This window comes from Pteropus medius, unplaced genomic scaffold, assembly GCF_902729225.1.
Source record: "Pteropus medius unplaced genomic scaffold, Ma_sr-lr_union100, whole genome shotgun sequence".
Taxonomy (NCBI): domain Eukaryota; kingdom Metazoa; phylum Chordata; class Mammalia; order Chiroptera; family Pteropodidae; genus Pteropus; species Pteropus medius.
Window position 1 is genome coordinate 5,567,784 of NW_024346771.1, and position 17,957 is coordinate 5,585,740.

General features: G+C 33.3%; 1 pseudogene; it reads right to left on the reverse strand.

Moving 5' to 3' along the window:
• Positions 1 to 2,068: 2,068 nt before the first annotated feature.
• On the reverse strand, positions 2,069 to 2,631 carry LOC120613858 (60S ribosomal protein L12-like; annotated as a pseudogene).
• Between the last annotated feature and the right edge of the window lie 15,326 nt (positions 2,632 to 17,957).

Genomic DNA, 17,957 nt, shown 5'->3' on the forward strand with positions numbered 1-17,957 from the left:
ATTGTTCATCCTTAAGCTCTAATGCCTTTTTTTTTTTACTTATTTGAAATCCCTATCTCACATTTGCAACACAAAATCTCCTCAGTGATTGCAGTGCTGTCACAAAAGGAAGGTTACAAGTTGAGGAGTGAATGAAGCAGCAAAATAAAATAAACTCTTAGAAAATGAAGATATTATTTTTATAGTAATTTATCATGCAATTTATAACAAATCAGGAGGAAAGCAAAGTACACAATCCAGCCCTGTGATATATCTCTTAGAAAATATTATCTCATATAGATTAATTGTATGTGATGTCAATTATTTTTGTAAATACCATATGTGCTATCATTAAAGCATCTCTCACTAAAATTTCTCTTGTTTGGAAATCAAATGATGGGCAGATTTTAGTCTGAGTGCTGAAACAAACAGTGAAGAAAAACTATATTATATATTTTATTTATATGTGACCATATAAATTTTTGATGAACCCTGATAATTTAACTTATTCTTTACATTTACAACATTATACAATAAGTATTCATTTACTTGCATTTTGTCCTCCACAAATTCATAAAATTTTAAAATAGAAATATTGTTTTCTGTAAATTGAAACTCCAATTTCAAATATTAGCCTATAATAGTCACATACTGTGTTTGTGGGAATTAATTATATGCATTTAAGTTTTTATCTGTTCTTATTAAATATATATTATTGCATTGTTCCAAAACATTAATTTATTTAAGATTATTTTGTTATGCAATGATTCTAAGTAGTGACATGTATCTTATTACATACCTATAAATAGCATAAATGAAATAGTAAATGAATAAAGTATTTTTGGCTCTAGACTTGTAAAAAGCTAGAACTAAGTTGCTTTAATTGTTTTAATTTATTCCAGACTACTATTTTTCTTGTACAGTCAGAGTGTATGAAAAGAGATCTCTCTAATTGAATTTCTGACATATTTCTATCACAATCTCAATTTTCCGAAATAAGTAAATATTTATGTAATGGAATTTTATTATTGAATTTCTGCTCATCAAAGTGCTGAAAAAAAAAACAAAACAAAACAACAACAATCAAATAAACATAAAGCGAAGTAAAAAGAAAAAGGTTGGATTTCTAAGGCACCAGAACAAATAGAAATTTAGACCAGTTAATTGAAAGAAATCAAATCAGCTAATTCCTAATATATTGACTGTTGATTGATTGGTTGATTGTGTATGATTGTTTAAATAGAAAACTTGAATAATCGCCAATTGGTGCACATATGAGACTCAGGAGGAAGTTGGGGAAAAATGAAAAAGGTAGCCTGCTGGAGTCCTTTAAACTTATTTCTCCCAGCCCTGCCTGACGTTTTATAAATACGAAGTATAAAGGAGATTCTTCTGAAAGAGAGAAGAGAAACAGAACTTTTATTGTGTAAAGGAAGGGGTTTTGACTTATTTGCTTCTTTGCCATTTGCGGGTAATTCTACCGGTGGTATAAATTCCACATCTCAGTAGGGTGGAATTTTATTTCTTAATCACGTAACAATTCATCTCATATATATTCCTGGTCATTTTAGGAACCCATTTTTCTTCCATTTTGTGGTCAATATTCCTTATGGTCTTACAGTCTTAGTCTTCTGCTTTATGTGTGGCTTTGGAAAGAATAAATAGAGAAGTTACACCCACTTCTTTCTACCTGAGCCCAGAAGTGACATACATCATTTTCTCCACACATGATTTCTCCACAATCATCTGTCCATATTGACTAAAAAAAGCTGGAAAATATAGTCTGGCTTTATAATCAAATAAACAATAAGGTGGACAAAAATATAGCCATTCGCTATCAAAAGTATTAATTGTATTTTCGTTCTAGGAAATATTTGTAAAAGAAAAAAAAAACAAGAAAAAATAAAAAGAAAAGAAAGAAAAATGAAAAAAAAAATTCTGAGACAAGCCAGTAAAAAAAAAATTAGTTGAAAATAGCAAAAAATGTGGGATAGTCATAATATATTGCCAATTTTCTTCTCTTTTCTTTCTTTTTTTTTTCTTTTGATTTTCAAATGATCTTTAATTGAAATATTTTCCTTTGTAGTTTTTAACTAGCTAGGCATTCCACTGCACCACTGTTGATGGCATGTATGATGTCATGAGAATGGCAGCCATCAACAGTGTGGCCCTCAGACTAGGCAGTCCCCAAGATCTTTTCAATGGTTCCAGAAAGTTCTGTAGCTAAAGATCAGTGTCACATCTGTTGAGCAATGTTGACAATGTCATCAAAAGTGATATTTTCACTGTGATTAATGTTTGTCTACTTACTTCTGTCCTTTGGAGGTTCTTTGAGGACTTGGATGATCAGAGCAGAGGCAGAGGTAGTATCGATCTGTGCCTGTGTGTTCTAAATGGTCAGTTTCACTGTAATCCTCAGACCATTCCAATCACTGGTTGCTTTGGCGATGTCATAACAAACCTTTTTTGGAGACAAACCGAGGGGCCAATCTTGGTGGCCAAGGCAGACATGGCACCTACATCCCTGCTCTTGCACCTCAGGTATGTGACTTTGAATTCACTGGGATCAAACTTCTGCCTCATGGTGGAAGTGGCTAGTTTCGGATGAACTGGAATTCAAGACTACTGTGGAAAGTTGTACCTTGGCTTCCTCCGAGCCAAAAGGTGAAAAAGCCACATTTCGTTTTTCCATTCTTCTCTATAATTTTTCTTTTTCTCATTCTTTTCAATATTTCTCTCCTCTTTGTGATATTCTCACTTAATTTCTCTTTTATTTTTTGTCCTCGCATCCTATTTTTTTGTTTTTTTCCTATTTTTTACTACTTTATCTCCATTATACTCTACCATCACTTATCCTTCACAAAAAAGGATCTTGCACATAAACTTAGGGGTCTTCTGAAAAACCAAACTGAGTGAAGCACATCTGTTGTCTATTTCAGCTAACAACTCTTACAACTAAAATTCCAGGTCAGGCAGAAGGACAAATTGCTCTTTAGGACAGCCCTACAAAAGTACCCAGTGAGCATTGACAGCCTCTCAGGGCATCACAGCCTCTGACTAAAACACAAATTCTAATATAAACTTAGAAGCATTTTGTCCACCCTTCCTTTCAATAAAACAATTTTACTTCATCTATAATATAAGTCACAAGTACCTATCAACTGAGAAATGGATGCTGAATGATACTAGACCAAAATCCTACATAAAAAGGTCAAAAACATCATAAGTATGAGTATACTGTGGTACATTAGCATCCCTATCCAGAGTAACTCATCTGTCGATGAAACAATAGAGATTTACTCATAGTGAAAGAACACCTTTTTTTGCCCTATGAAATGTACTACATGCAAATACTATTAATGAAAAAGAAGAATTACTTTTTATTTTTTCATGCTCAAATTGATGAATTACTTAGTAATTCATTTGTAGCTGTACCTCCTTTCTATTCTGTCATTTTATAGTCAACTTAAATCTGAGAACTTAAATAAATTTAGGCTAGTATTCTCAGAATGTGATGTGTATATATAAATGCATATATACACATTTGACAGCTGTAATTCTTTATAGAATTTATTCACTTGATTTCTAATATATAAACAGTGAAAAATGGTAAGTGAAATTTAGTTTGAGATTATACTTGATAAATTCTAAGAACTTCTACTGAACTCAACTGTTTAGATAATCAGAGATAATCCAGAATCTTCATTTCATTTTCTAGATGATAAAATTGAGACACAGAAAAGTTACCTGCCTAAGGCATGTATCATGTAGAAAAACTGTATATAATTAAGTACTTCTCACTTATGTATTCTAGACTTTTTCTCATTGTATCAGAGGTAAATGTACACTCCACAATAACCTTTGTTTGATGTCTCTGCCTGGTTGGTACCAAAATTCTTTTATGATTATACGTAATCTTTTCCCCCCTCTCAAATAGATATTTTTGTAGAAGATCTTAAAAAAAGCATGGTGCAAAGATCATATCTCTTTTCATTTAACCAAAATACACAAATTTGTAAAGCAAAATATAAATTTATAAAGGTTATATAAAACTAATTTAATTATTCCATTCTAATATGTTACAGATTTCTTTCCAGTTTTATTGACAAACCTCCTTTTCTGTTTAATTTCGAAACATATTTATTTGTTTCTGAATATAAATTAAAAAGAGACTCACTATAGAAAGTTAAAAAAATACAGAAAGAGGAAACCACGTACTCACATCTCACCCTCCAATAGGTTAAATATTTTATATGAGGTCTTATTGTTATTAGTACATAATTTCCATATCTTGAAATTATATATATATACATATATGTATATATATATTTATATAAAATATGATTAGAGTTCACAGAATAAAACACACCTTTACTTGAATTGGAACCTAAGATTATATGAGTATAAATTTATGTTGGTGTCTAAAATATTGAAACGAGAGCTTTGTTTCCATCAAAGTAAATCTATTGAATAAAAATAACAGCTGTCATACTTTATATTTTAATAAGAACTACATCTACTAGTTGTTAATGTATCAGTTATCAGTTATTAATATATTAAATGCTACATCATTTGTTTTAAGTACTTAACCTAATGTATTACTGTAACATCCTTTCACTCAATATTTAAGAATCTAGAATAAGTCTTTTATTGAAAGAAATAGACTGTAAGCATTTTTGTACTATACTAAAATTATTTTTTGTGTGTAAACTTGTTTTTCAGTGCACTTTCTAGGTCTTCTATATCCTTTGTTTATATATTTTGGTAGCACATTACTATTGTAAAGTATATATATATATATATATATATATATATATATATATATATATATAGTTTCAATTTTAATGAAAGTAACACATACACAGTTTCCCTTAGGTGCAAGGAATCATTTTTGGAATTCCACATTGATTTATTTAGTCCTCACAATAATTAGGTAACTTTATGTACCGAAATGCTAAATGAATTGACAAAGATCATGAAGCTGGTAAATGAAAGACCTGAGGATCTGGCAGTTCGACTCCAGATCTCTGATATATATCTGGATACAATCTATAATATGCAGTCTTTCTCAAAATGACATAAAAGATATTTATCTCTCTCTATATGTCATAGATACATATATATGTATGCATATATGTGTGTAGACACACAGATGATAAATGGCAGATATAGATAAATGATAGATAAATAGATAGATAGATATTATAGATATTTCAAATAATTAGACATATATTTTCACCATTTAAAACTTACAATCCTTCCTAAAATAGGTGAGGTAAATAGGAGTTAGTCTTGTAACTAGGCTGCTCACATTCTCCATTTTCTTAATGGTCACGTCAGCCTTTAATTACCCAGACCAAAAGTATTTGAGATCAACTTCTTTCCGCTTCTCACAACTCTTTTCCAAAAATCTTTCACAAATACTGTCTCATCACTCTCTTTCCAACTAACAGTCATACATTGTCATCTACCTTTTTGGTCTATCATCTCTCGTGCCTGGATATTGCAAAAACTTCTTCACTGGTCTTCTTTTGTCTATCTCTTCCCATTTTCAAACTGTAATCAACACAGCATCCAAGATGATGCCATCAAAATATGACAAACTCAATCTTTTTTTCCTTTTGCTCAAATACTTCTGATGTCCACTGTAGTGAAACTGCATCAATATGCCATTAAAGGCTTCCAGCTACCTCTCCAACTTCTTTTAATTTTCTTCTTCACTTCTCTCACTCTTCTGCCAGCATACTGACCTACTTGCTTGTTTCAGAACATGCCAGAAAGGCCTTTGCCCTACTGTTTCTTCCACTGGAATGCTCTTTCTAAATTATCCATTCTACTTATTCTCTCACTTCCTTCAAGCACTCATTCAAACAGTATCTACTTAGTGAGAACTTCCTTGGCCATCCTATTTTTTTTTTCTATCTTCCCTATAAACTCTCAGCTTCACACTTATTACTAAATCATGTATAATTTTATTTTTCTTAAATGTATTGAAATTTGTTTTGTTGACTAACATCCGATCTATCCTAAAGAATATTTTCTGTGCATTAGATTAAGATGTATATTCTGCTGTTGTTGGGTGGAATATTCTATTATGTATGTTAGGTCTAAGTGACACATAATATTCTTTAAGTCCACTCATTTAACTGAATTTCAGTATAGATGTACCACTCATTATTGAAAGTGAGAAGGGGCAGAGCAAGGACAAGTAAAAGTTTTTCTATTGCATTCACGTTGATTTTTCTTGATTCAGTGTTTGCTTATTTGCTGTGAACTGTTTGCTGTTTTCCGGAGATCTGACAGAGTTGATTCTGTTAATTGTGTTTTGAAGCTTCAGTGGAAGCATGGGTATTGAGAGCTACCTACAACATCATTTTTCTGATGGCGCTCTAAATTATTCTTAAAGCATTTTTTTTTAAGAAATATCCTCTAGTGAAAGTGTTAGAGTCTCAGTGTAGTCAGTAGGGCCTTCCATATCCTTGCCTTACAATTTCATGAATATAGATATATAGGTATACTGATATTGTTAAAGAACAAACTTTAACTGAGTAAATGCAAAGATATAATTTACCTTATTAAATGATTCATGAATTGGGCAGCATCCCATCCAGCAATTAGTAGAACACTTTAGAAGGCTGTACAAATATAAAGGTTTTATAGGAAGAAGGCTGTGGCAGGGAAATTTTTAGCTAAATAAAATTTTTTAAAAATAGTAATTTTAGACTAGGATGCCTTTTTTCTGGGTGGAAGGAAAGACAAGGATTCTATCATGCAGACTGCCTCCTCTTCCTTTGGAAGGTGGAGAGGGCCTATGTGACAGATTACCTTACTGGTGCTTGAGCAGAAAATTTCAGACTGGTCAATTAAGACTACATTTTTGGGAGAGGTTGAAACTGTAATTAGATCAGGTATTAAATCTAAGTTTGCTATTATGGACTTTTAGCATGAGTAGCACCATTTGGGGCCTGGGATTGTCTCTTTAACAATATATAGATACAATTTTTAAAGATATTTTATATAAAAAACAGAAGCTACCAAATTCTAATCAACCATATTTGCCATGATAATTTTTAATACTCACTACATCTGTTTCTTTTCATAGCAAAAACAGTTTGCTTTATGTGAGAGCAGATGCATGTGTGATTATTTGCACTGAAATACCCAAACATTGGAGTAAAGCAGCAATTTACAATTGCTGCCTGAAACTTCTCTTAAGTACACAATTAGTGAGCAATGAAGAACTCATTACCTCTTATATCTTTACAGTCAAGGAGACAAACAACTAAAATCGGTGATGTGAAGATGTGTGCAGATAAACTTATATATACATAAACACACATCACATTATTTTGAATTCCTTGAAACTAAAATACATCTGGTATCTTATTAGATACTCTACCGTAGATGAAAATTTTACACAGAAATTGCTTTCGACTTGGTATTTCTTTTTTTTTTTTTTGTATTTGTTTCAATTACTTATTTATTTTTGATAAAAGAAGAGAAGAAAAAAGAACAATAAAAGAAACAGGTCATGAGGAGAAAACCACCTTATTTATTATCTGGTAAATCTTGGTCCCATTAATCTCTATGTAGTTAATAGAGATAATATGACAATTACTTGTTAGCAATTCCTCCAAATGAGGTGTTGATCTGTCATTAGCTTTATTCATTTTTATGCAAATGGAAGATACACTTGTTTCCGATACTTTTCTTCTAATCCTTTTCTTAAAAGATATTTTTAACTTAACTATATGGACTCCAACAACAAGAGGGCATTTTAGCAATCCTGTTTCACTCACTGTGTTCATCCATATCATGTTATCCTAGAAGATTTTAGATACCTTCTCTTCTTTCAATCTTTATTCTTTCCAACCTCACAATCACTTTTAGATGATGACCTTTCTTCCTCCACTGAGATACTGTGAATCATCATAAGAGAACATCCACTTCCTCCATCCTGAACTTGCCAACTGATATATTCTGCCTTTGTCTTTATTGCTATGCATGAGTCCTTCCTGAGTCTAATCAAGTTTTACATCCAGACTAGATCTCCAGACTAGATCTAAAACTCTAGGCTCATACATGCAGCTGGCTATTCATCAACTATTTGATAATAAACCAAGTGGGGGATTCCTGGTCAAGATGGTGGAGTAGGTAATCACTATGCTTGCCTTCTCACACAATCACAACAAAATAACAACTAAATTATAGAACAACATCCTTGAGAATCACCTGAATACTAGCTGACCAGAAACCTTATAACTAAGGATATAAATTAAAGCCACACTAAGAATAGTGGGAGGGACAGAGATGTAAAATGATCTGGTTCCACAATCACAGGTGATAGTGAAATATTAGGAAGAACATGTTTACTGTGGAGGTCTCCCTTAAAGAATGAAGGGTCCCAGCCCTACATAGGGCTCCCCAGCCTAGAGCACCAGTGACAGAAAGAGGAGTGTCCACAACATCTAGCTGTGAAAATCAGTGAGGAATCTGTCCTTTTAAGACAGAGGCTATTGGAGCCCCAGCTGTTCCTCTTAAAGGGTCTGTGCACGACTTGCTCATTGAGAGACTCACTTGCTTTGAGCTCAAGCACTAGAGCAGTAGCAAATCGAAAACACCAGGGACATACAGGGAGGAACTGAATTGTCTGGTTTCAGGGTGAAAACAGGTGGGGTAGCTCTCTCAGGACTAAAGTTCTGACAGACGCCATTGTTTCTTTGTTGAATCTTTCTCCAAACCAATCTGCCACACAGGTGGGTGTCAAATCTGAGTCTCCAACAAACTTGCCCCACCCTGGTGATTTCCTGAGGACATACCACACCTAACTCATGCACAAACCAGAACAACTTTCAACAGCTGTTATTCACAGGGAGCTGTCCTTAGCCCACGCCATGAACGTCCCTAAAATATTTGAAAGGTCTACAAACCCAAAATAAGCAAGAGCAGTCCTTGATATTCCCTGTACCTTTTGCTATATGGTTCCCAGCCTGGCAGTAGCAGCAACTGGCCTCTCTTCATAGCATAGCCTCTCCAAGGGTCATCCCAGTCTAGCATAGACAACTACCAATTGCAGATTACTTTTCAGCTCCTACCAGGAGGCCCCTGGGCTGGGCACAGACAACAGCTGACCTTAGGCTGCACCAAATTGACTCCCAAGAGACCCCAGAACCAACATTCCTGGTGGTCAGCTTCAGACCAAGCTAGACCACACCTAAATAGCTCCACAAACAACACATCCAAAGGGGTGACTTAGCAGGCACCAGAGCGTCAATATAGCAAATCCCACGCTGTAGGGTCAGACTCCACCTAAGTGTTCATTTGCTAAAGTCATGGCCATTCCTCACATCCAGTCAGCCTGAGGGTCAATTCCACCCACTCAAGTACCAACAGCAATCAAGGTTCAACTACGGCAAGAGGGCACATACAGCGCATACAAAGGACACCCCTGAAGCACCCAGCTCAGGCGACTAGGGAGATGGTGTTTCTGGGCCCCACAGGAAACCTAATACTTGTGACCACCCTACCAATCCCAGGAGATATAATAGCTCTACCTAATACATATAGCCAAAATGAGGAGACAAAGAAACATGTCCCCAAAGAAAGAACAGGGAAAAACTCAAAAAAAAAAGAAAAGAAAAGAAAAATAAAAGAACTAAATAGAGACAAGTAATCTATCAGATACAGAGTTGAAAACATTGATCTACTTTATAAGAAAAATCAACTTAAGGGAGAATAAATGAAGTCAGTGAGAACTTACAAAAAGAGATATAAACCATAAAAAAGAACCAGAAATATAAAAAATGAAGAATACAATAACTAAAATGAAGAATAGATTAGGTAGATTCAACAGCAAACTAGATGAAGCAGAGCATCAAATCAGTGATTTGATTGACAAAGTAGAAGAAAATACCCACTCATAACAGCAAAAAGAATAAAACAAAATTTGAAAAATGGGAATAGTTTAAGGGACTTTTGGGACAGAATCAACTAAAATAACATTCACATTATAGGGATACCAGAAGAAGGAAGAGAGCAAAAAATTGAAAACCTATTTAAAGAAATAATAATAGAACACTTCCTCAACCCGATGAAGGAAATAGACATACAGGTCCAGAAAGTACAGATTGTCTCAAATAAGATGAACCTAAAGAGGCCCACACCAAGACACATTATAATTAAAATGCCAAAGGTTAAAGACAAAGAGAGAATCCTAAAAGCAGCAAGAAAAAAAAAAAACTGTTTATATATATAAGTGAGCTACTATAGACTGTCAGCTCATTTCTCAACAGAATCTTTGCCGAGTAGAAGAAATTGACATGAAATATTCAAAGTGATGAAAAGCAAGAACCTCCAACCAAGATTATTCTACCTAGCAAGGCTGTCATTCATAATCGAAGGAGACATAAAGAGCTTCCCACACAAGAAAAAGCTAAAGGAGTTCATCACCACCAAACCACTATTATACAAAATATTTAAAAATCTTTAAGAAGAAGAAAAAATATATATTATAAACATGAATAATAAAATAACAATAACTACATATCTATCTTTAATTACATTAAATATAAATGTATTAAATGTTCCAATCAAAAGACATAGGGCACCTGAAAGGACAAGAAAACAAGCCCCATACCTATGCTGTCTATAAGGGACCCACTTCAGATTGAAAGAAGCACATAGTCTGGAAGTAAAGAGATGGAAAAAGATATTTTATACAAATAGAAACAAACAAACGAAAAGCTGACATAGCAAAACTTATAGCAACAAAATAGACTTTAAAACAAAAGATAAAGGACTTTTTATATACAATAGCAAAGAAATAGAAGCAACTTAAATTTCCATCCATAGATGATTGGATGAAGATGAGGTACGTATATACAACAAAATATGATTAGAGCATAAAAACAATAAAATCTTACCATTTGCAACAACATGGATGGACCTAAAGGATATTATGATACATGAAATAGTCAGACAGAGAAAGACAAATACCATATGATTTTTCTTATGTGTGAAGTCTAAAGAACAGAATAAATAAGCAAGCGAAATGAGAACAAACAACCTCATAGATTCAGAGAACAAATGGGAGGGTGTTGGGTGGCTGGGTGAAAAAGGTGAAGAGACTAAGAAGTGCAGAACATCAATTACAAAATAATCACAGGTATGTAAATTACAGCATGAGTATAGTCAATAATATGGTAATAACTAAGTATGGTGTATGCTTTTGGGTTGGTACTAGACTTATAAGAGAGATTACTTCACAAGTTATATAAATGTCTAACCACTATGTTGTGGACCTGAAACATATACTATTAAAAGTCAACTGTGATTGAAAAATAATAAATAAATAAACTAAATAAATAATGTAAACTAGTTATCTCACAAAGTATTTTTAAGTTTTATTGGATTAAATATAAATAGATAAGAGTATATAAAATATGATTGTACAGTTTAATGAATTTCCAAAAAGACAACATACTGGTAATCAGCATCACAGAAAACCCTTTTTTGTCTTTTGACAACGACTATCAATTTTTAAGTTATTAATATCCTAACTTGTAATATCATAGATTAGTTTTATTTGTTTTATACTTTGTATAAATGTAATCACACAATGGGTACTCTTTTTTCAACAGTTTAATATCATTTGTGCATTCATGATGTCACAATGAGTATAATATACTCATTGTATAAATATATTATAAATCATTGCTGATCATTATTTAGTTTGCTTCTAGTTTTGGGATACTATAGTAGTGTTGCTACATAATTTCTTGCACATGTCTTCTGATAAAATTTGTACACAACTCTCTTTGGTATGTATCTGAGAATGGAATTCTTAGATATCTGTATACTTTTTTTAGTAGACCTACTTAGATATTTTTTCAACGTTGCATAAATTTATCCTGTTTTAAAAAATATGTAACAGGTCTTTTTTTTTACTCAAAATTGAATCATTTTCCCACAGACAGCAAACTAGAACTTAAGTGCAGTTTTCAACCTCTCTCAAAAATGTGACCTTCAAACAGTTAATATAAAATGTCCTGATTAGCATTTGTGAGGTAATCTGCATGATAAAACCTATAAAAAAACCTTTTCATTTTGTACAACCCCTGGAGTGTACTCCTAGTTGTAAGAAGAGTTGCTGCCCAATTCATGAATCATTTTTTAAAGCCAATTAGATCCTCAAATTTATTCAATAGAATTTTGTTTTTTAAATAATATTCTTATCAATTTATGATGTAATCTAAAAAATAATACATTCAAAACCAAATTTCTCTTTGTCTCTCACAAACCAGTCTCCTCTAGTGTCATCTGCCATTTAAGTGCAAGTTTATTTTTCTGTTTGATCATTTATGCCAAAAAAGAATCTTGACATCATCCTTAACCTTTATTTTCCTTTCTGCTATATTTTCATTCCATCAGCAAATCATGAAGCGTCTCTTAAAACAAACAAAACCATTAAAAAATGTACATATACATATATATGATAACATATATGTAAACAGTACATGAAATGTAATGTGTATGCATATGGATATATTATGCAATCACTTGGTCTAAACTGCCATTACTTCTTGTCTGGTTTTTAATTGCCTACGTTTTTTCATTCTCTCACAGTCAATTCTCCACCAACAACAAGAGTAATTATAAAACATAAGTCACATGTTGTCCTCATGGAAGTCTCAGTCATTACCTTGCCTCTTGTTTCTTATCTTATCTCCTCCTCTACTACTTTCTCTTTTACCAACTATGGCAGATCCTCTAATAATGTTATTTCATTCAACGTTGCTTTATTATAATATTAATGAGAAAAAATATAAATTTCCAGCTGGGGTCACTGTCTCTATGAAGTTTGCACATTTTCCCCATATCTACGTGGGTTTTTTCCAAGCACTCCAGTTTCTTCCCACATCCCAAATATGTGTACGTGAGGTGAATTGGCATGTCTGTATTGTCCCAGTCTGAGTGAGTGTGTATGCGCGTGTGTAAGTGCATCTTGCAATGGAAGGGCATCCTGTCCAGTATTTCACTATTAGAAGTGTTTGGGGTCTTTATTTAGATGTCGGTGGTGTTTTTGTGACCAGGATCTTGATCTTAACTACTATTTATATCGATTAGCCTATGGTAAAACTGGTTTCATTATACATTGTTTTACTTAGTTACAGTTTCAAAAATCTATCAACGCCATTAAATGAGGAATCACTGTACACTTTAGCCACACTGGCTTCCTTGATATTGCTTAAATATCCCAAGCATGCTCTTATCTCTAGTTCTTTGCATATGCCATTATTTCCACCCAGGTATCCTTCTCTACATAACCTCAAATTTCTCAAATTTCACTTCATTAAAAAGTAAATATGAGCCCTTGCAACCCCCTCAGCACTCCCTTTGCCTTACTTTTGTTTGTCTGTGTAGCAATTGTTGAAATAATATTTATTTACAAACCTACTAACACTAGAAAATAAATATGGCAAAAGTGTAACTTTGTTTTATTCTGTTTTCAGTTATCTAAAACAGTGCCTAATAGATCAAGTGCATATGTAAAATGTATTTGTGAATAATTTGTCAACAAGCTCCTTTAATAGTAAGTAATTTTCAAAATAGAGTGGTAACCTAAATACAGCTTTAAGAATTGAAAAATATTTAAAAGATTATTTAATTCAAATTCTTTTATTCAAACTGATAATCACAAGGCAGATACTCAAAAGTATTAAACAATATAATGCATTGAAAATATAGAGTAACTAGAAGATTTTCTATAAGACTAAAGCATTTGTATTCGTAAAAAAGTTATTTAAATCAATTATAAATTAAATAGTATGAATTTCTGATTATTATATAAACTATGTTTAACATAATTCAATATTTCTAAATATTCCTTGGTTATCCAAGGTTCCCATTAGACACAGAAATAATTGTTCTAAACTACAATAACATTATGGATTCTAAGACTATTTACATTTCTATGCATCTATGATAGGATCTAGTGACCAGAGATTTCTGAAATAATGTGATTGTGTCAATGACATATCTTAAAAATTTCTCTTGTGACCCACATTAGCACGCTTGATTTTTAAAATATTCAGTTTAATTGGTTAGCAGTTAGAAAAAATCAATTGAGATTACAGTGTTATTTCTGCATGGTTGTTAATAAATATCCAGGCTAAGTTCTCATTCAATACAAATTGTAATACACTGATTTAACAGAAGCAAGAAGACTGTCATCCCCAGGTTTCTCCTTCACTAATTTTCTAATACAGGATATTGCATAGTTAACAATGAATTTCTTCTTTAAAAAAAAAAAAGAAGAAATTCATTGTTAACTATGCAATAATATCTATTATTTTAAATGTGTATTTTTTTTTAAATACACATTTAAAATAATAGAAATACATTTATTGGTCTCTGCCCTCTGGTTGCTGACACAGGGCTTCTAAAATCCTTGTAGGTTCCTAAGTGATAAGAGCACTAGGTGCATCTTTTGTTCTATTGAGCTGAGTCTGGGTAGAATTTTGGATGCCTCTTAGATGAGAGTGAGTCAACAGAAAGACAATTTTATGATTAGAAGCTTAGAATTTTCAACTCTATTCCTCATCCTCCAAGAGGGGAGAGAGGCTGGGAATAGAATTTATAATTGATCATGCCTAAGTGAGAATGCTTCCATAAAATCCCAATAGCAGAAGTTAAGAAGAACTTCTAGGTTGGTGAACTGTTCACCTAATAGGAGGGTGATGCACCCCAAATCCACAGGAACAGAAACTCCTGAACTCAGGACCTTCCTGTATCCTTTATTATATGCTTTACTAAACTGGTAAACAGAAGTAAGAGTTTTCCTGAGTTCTGTGAGCTGTTCTAGCAAAAAATAAAATCCAAAGGGAAGAGGTCATGGGAACCTCCAATTTGTAGCCAAGTTAGATAGAAGTTGTGGTTAACCTGGGGACCTACTACTTGCAATTGGAATCTAAAGTGAGGGAGAGGAGTGGGCAGTCTTACGGGACTGAACCATTAATCTGTGGGATCTGATGCTATATTGAGTTAGATTGAGTTAGATTAGTGGACCTTGAGAAAGGAAATACTTGCCAAGAAGGGCTTGATGGCTAACTGGGCTCAAATTTAAAAACTAATTTAAACAGGGTTTTGTCATGCAAACTTCACTTCAGGGAAAGGCCTGCACAAAGTTGCCTGACTTTTGAACTGAACTACTAGTCTGCACTGTGTTCCCCCCATCTCAGGCAGCCCTAATGAAGGAGTTCCTGAAATAGTATTTCAACCACTATTACTGAGACTTTTCCCCATTTAATCAGAGCTGTGCAGCCATCAGCACCTTCAGGGAGGCTTTATTCCAACCAATCGAGACAATGTTTTTTGGACCAATCAAATTGCGAGGATTTGGAGTCCTCATTTTCATAAGGATATGCCAATTAGGGACCAGGGGCAAGTCAGTTCCCCTGTGACTCAAGGAGTGCACGATCCCTTTCCACCAAAGATAGTAGACTGCATTTCCCCAGCTGGAGCTGAAACACTAAAAATGAAACATCAGAGATATCTCAGTGGACCAGAACAGAGAAGAGAAGGCAGAACAGAACAGAACAGAACAGAGCTTTCTAGTAGGAAAGGGGCCTGATCTCAGGGCCCCCTGACCCCAGATACGCCTCGCTCCAGGGTCTCCTAACAGCCATGATGTTTCACAGCCATGCTGATCATACTGAGGTATAACACTATTGAGCTGTTCCATGACCATTTCGTTCTCATAGCCGTGCTTTATCACAATTGAGCTGTTTGTACTGAATAAAATTTCTTTTTCACCACACCCCAAATTAGGGATTCCTGTTGGTGTTAAATTGACACCTATGACCATTGGTTGACATTACAGGGCCACTCAGATGGTGTGGGTAAAACTCCCACATATTTGATGACCACATGTTTCAAAAGTAAAGTATTTTGTGAGAATGTAATAAAGAAAGACATGGAGGCAACCCATAGGTTTTTCTAATACAATATATTAAGATGTGATAATGTTAAATCCTATGCTGGCTCAAGTCTCAATCAGAGAAGTAGGAAAGAATCCCGGTCTCTGGTTGTAAGAGAAGAATACTGAGGGGATGGATAGGATGTCATGGAGACTAGAATATTTAAAGAGAAGAGACACAGAAGGTACTAAAATTCAGCTTTTGTACCTCCTCTGCAGGTAATTTTATGACAAGAATTGATATGATATAATTCACAGCAATTATTAGGTATGTAAAACTGACTCATATTCAACCTGTCTTCATCAATTCTAAGCACTTTGACTTTGAACAAGTTACATCATCACTGTAACCTAAAATTGTTCACCTGTAGACTAAGAATAATGATTCTTATTTTATGCTAGGATTAAATAGGAAATGCATTAAAGCTCTGATTATATGGTTGACATTAAATAAATATTAGCTTCCTACTTTTCTTCTATAGATGATTTTAGAAACAAGTCATGTGGCATGTTTCTGAGCCTTTTTTTTTTTCACAAAGGGTAAAGAGGGAGGTTTGTTTTGTCAAAATCAAAATGTTTGTATTAAGCAGACACAGCCTTAGTATGTAATTCCTTCTTTCTCCTGATATTTCACAGAATAGTGAAGACATGGGACTGATAATTAATGAATTTACACATTAAAGTTATTTTGGCCTCTGAAGATGAAAGATATGGTTGAAATTTTAGGTATAGCTCACCAATTTGATGGACATGGACAAATACAAATGATCAACCAACTCTAGCTGAATTTCAAAGCATCCAAAATTAATTGAACCATTAAATACATTTTCAAATGTTTTTTGACTTAAGTTTTTGTGAATCAAAGTTAATTTTAAAAGAATTAGCTATATAGTTTGAGTTAATTTACACTTATATCATCAAAATGCCATTTGGCAAGCACTTTAAGCCATTTTGAGTTCTTCTAATATGTTTAAAAGCCTTGAAAAAAGTATGTTTATATTTAGAGAAAAGGGGATTATATGTATCAACAACAACAACAACAACAGCAACAACAACATCAACAACAATACCCTTTCCCCAGGCACGTAATTCTTAGAAAACATTTGCAGTGGGTCTTTCTCAGTGGCATCACAGGTAAATTATGACCCTTATGCAAAATTAAACACTCACCTCTTCCTCCATAATACAAAACAAAATATTTCCATCATTATTTTCCCCTAAGCACAAAAAAGGTATAATAGGAAAGTGAGAAAGATCTTACAGGGGAAGAATTTAGAAGAAGAACAAAACTTATTAATTAAAAAAAGAAAGTAAAAAATGTAATAGTGGGAATAAACTCCTGAAAAATATAGACAGTGCTCTGCGTCATTGTAAGATGCTTCCTAGTTGTATGTTTCCATAAACTCCTCACAGCTACTGAAGTTCTGAACAGGTATCTACTACAAAGTCTACCTTAGCCCAGAATCAAAAGGCGTAGTTTCTAGACCTACCTCAGTTCCAAATATTATGTTTCTTTACTCTTAAATACTTCAGAGTGCTTATCCTGAAACTAAAACATTTATTTTCTTATATAAACCAATAATTAACATAAAAAGAATAACACTATCTAATCTGCAAACTTTATATTAATGTACCAATTATTCCAATATTGCACTTTATTACCAAAGGAGATCCCAATTAATGTGTTGCATTGAGTTATCATGTCTTTTTAGCCACTTTAAATCTGAATGGTCCCTCAGTCTATTTTTGGTTATCTTGACATTACTCTTGATGAACATTTTAATTTTTTTAAAGAATTTTCCCCAGTTGAGGTTTTTCTGATAATTTTCTTGATATTACATTTTGAGTAGAATTTTTGTAGTAATAGTATGAATTTTCTGATGGTTTTTCTCATTGCATCACATGAGGAGGCACAGGATGCTAACTTGAACAAATACTGGTAATGTTAGCTTCAATCACTGTGTTATGTGGTTTCTTTCAGGTTTAAATTCTGTAAAGGTTC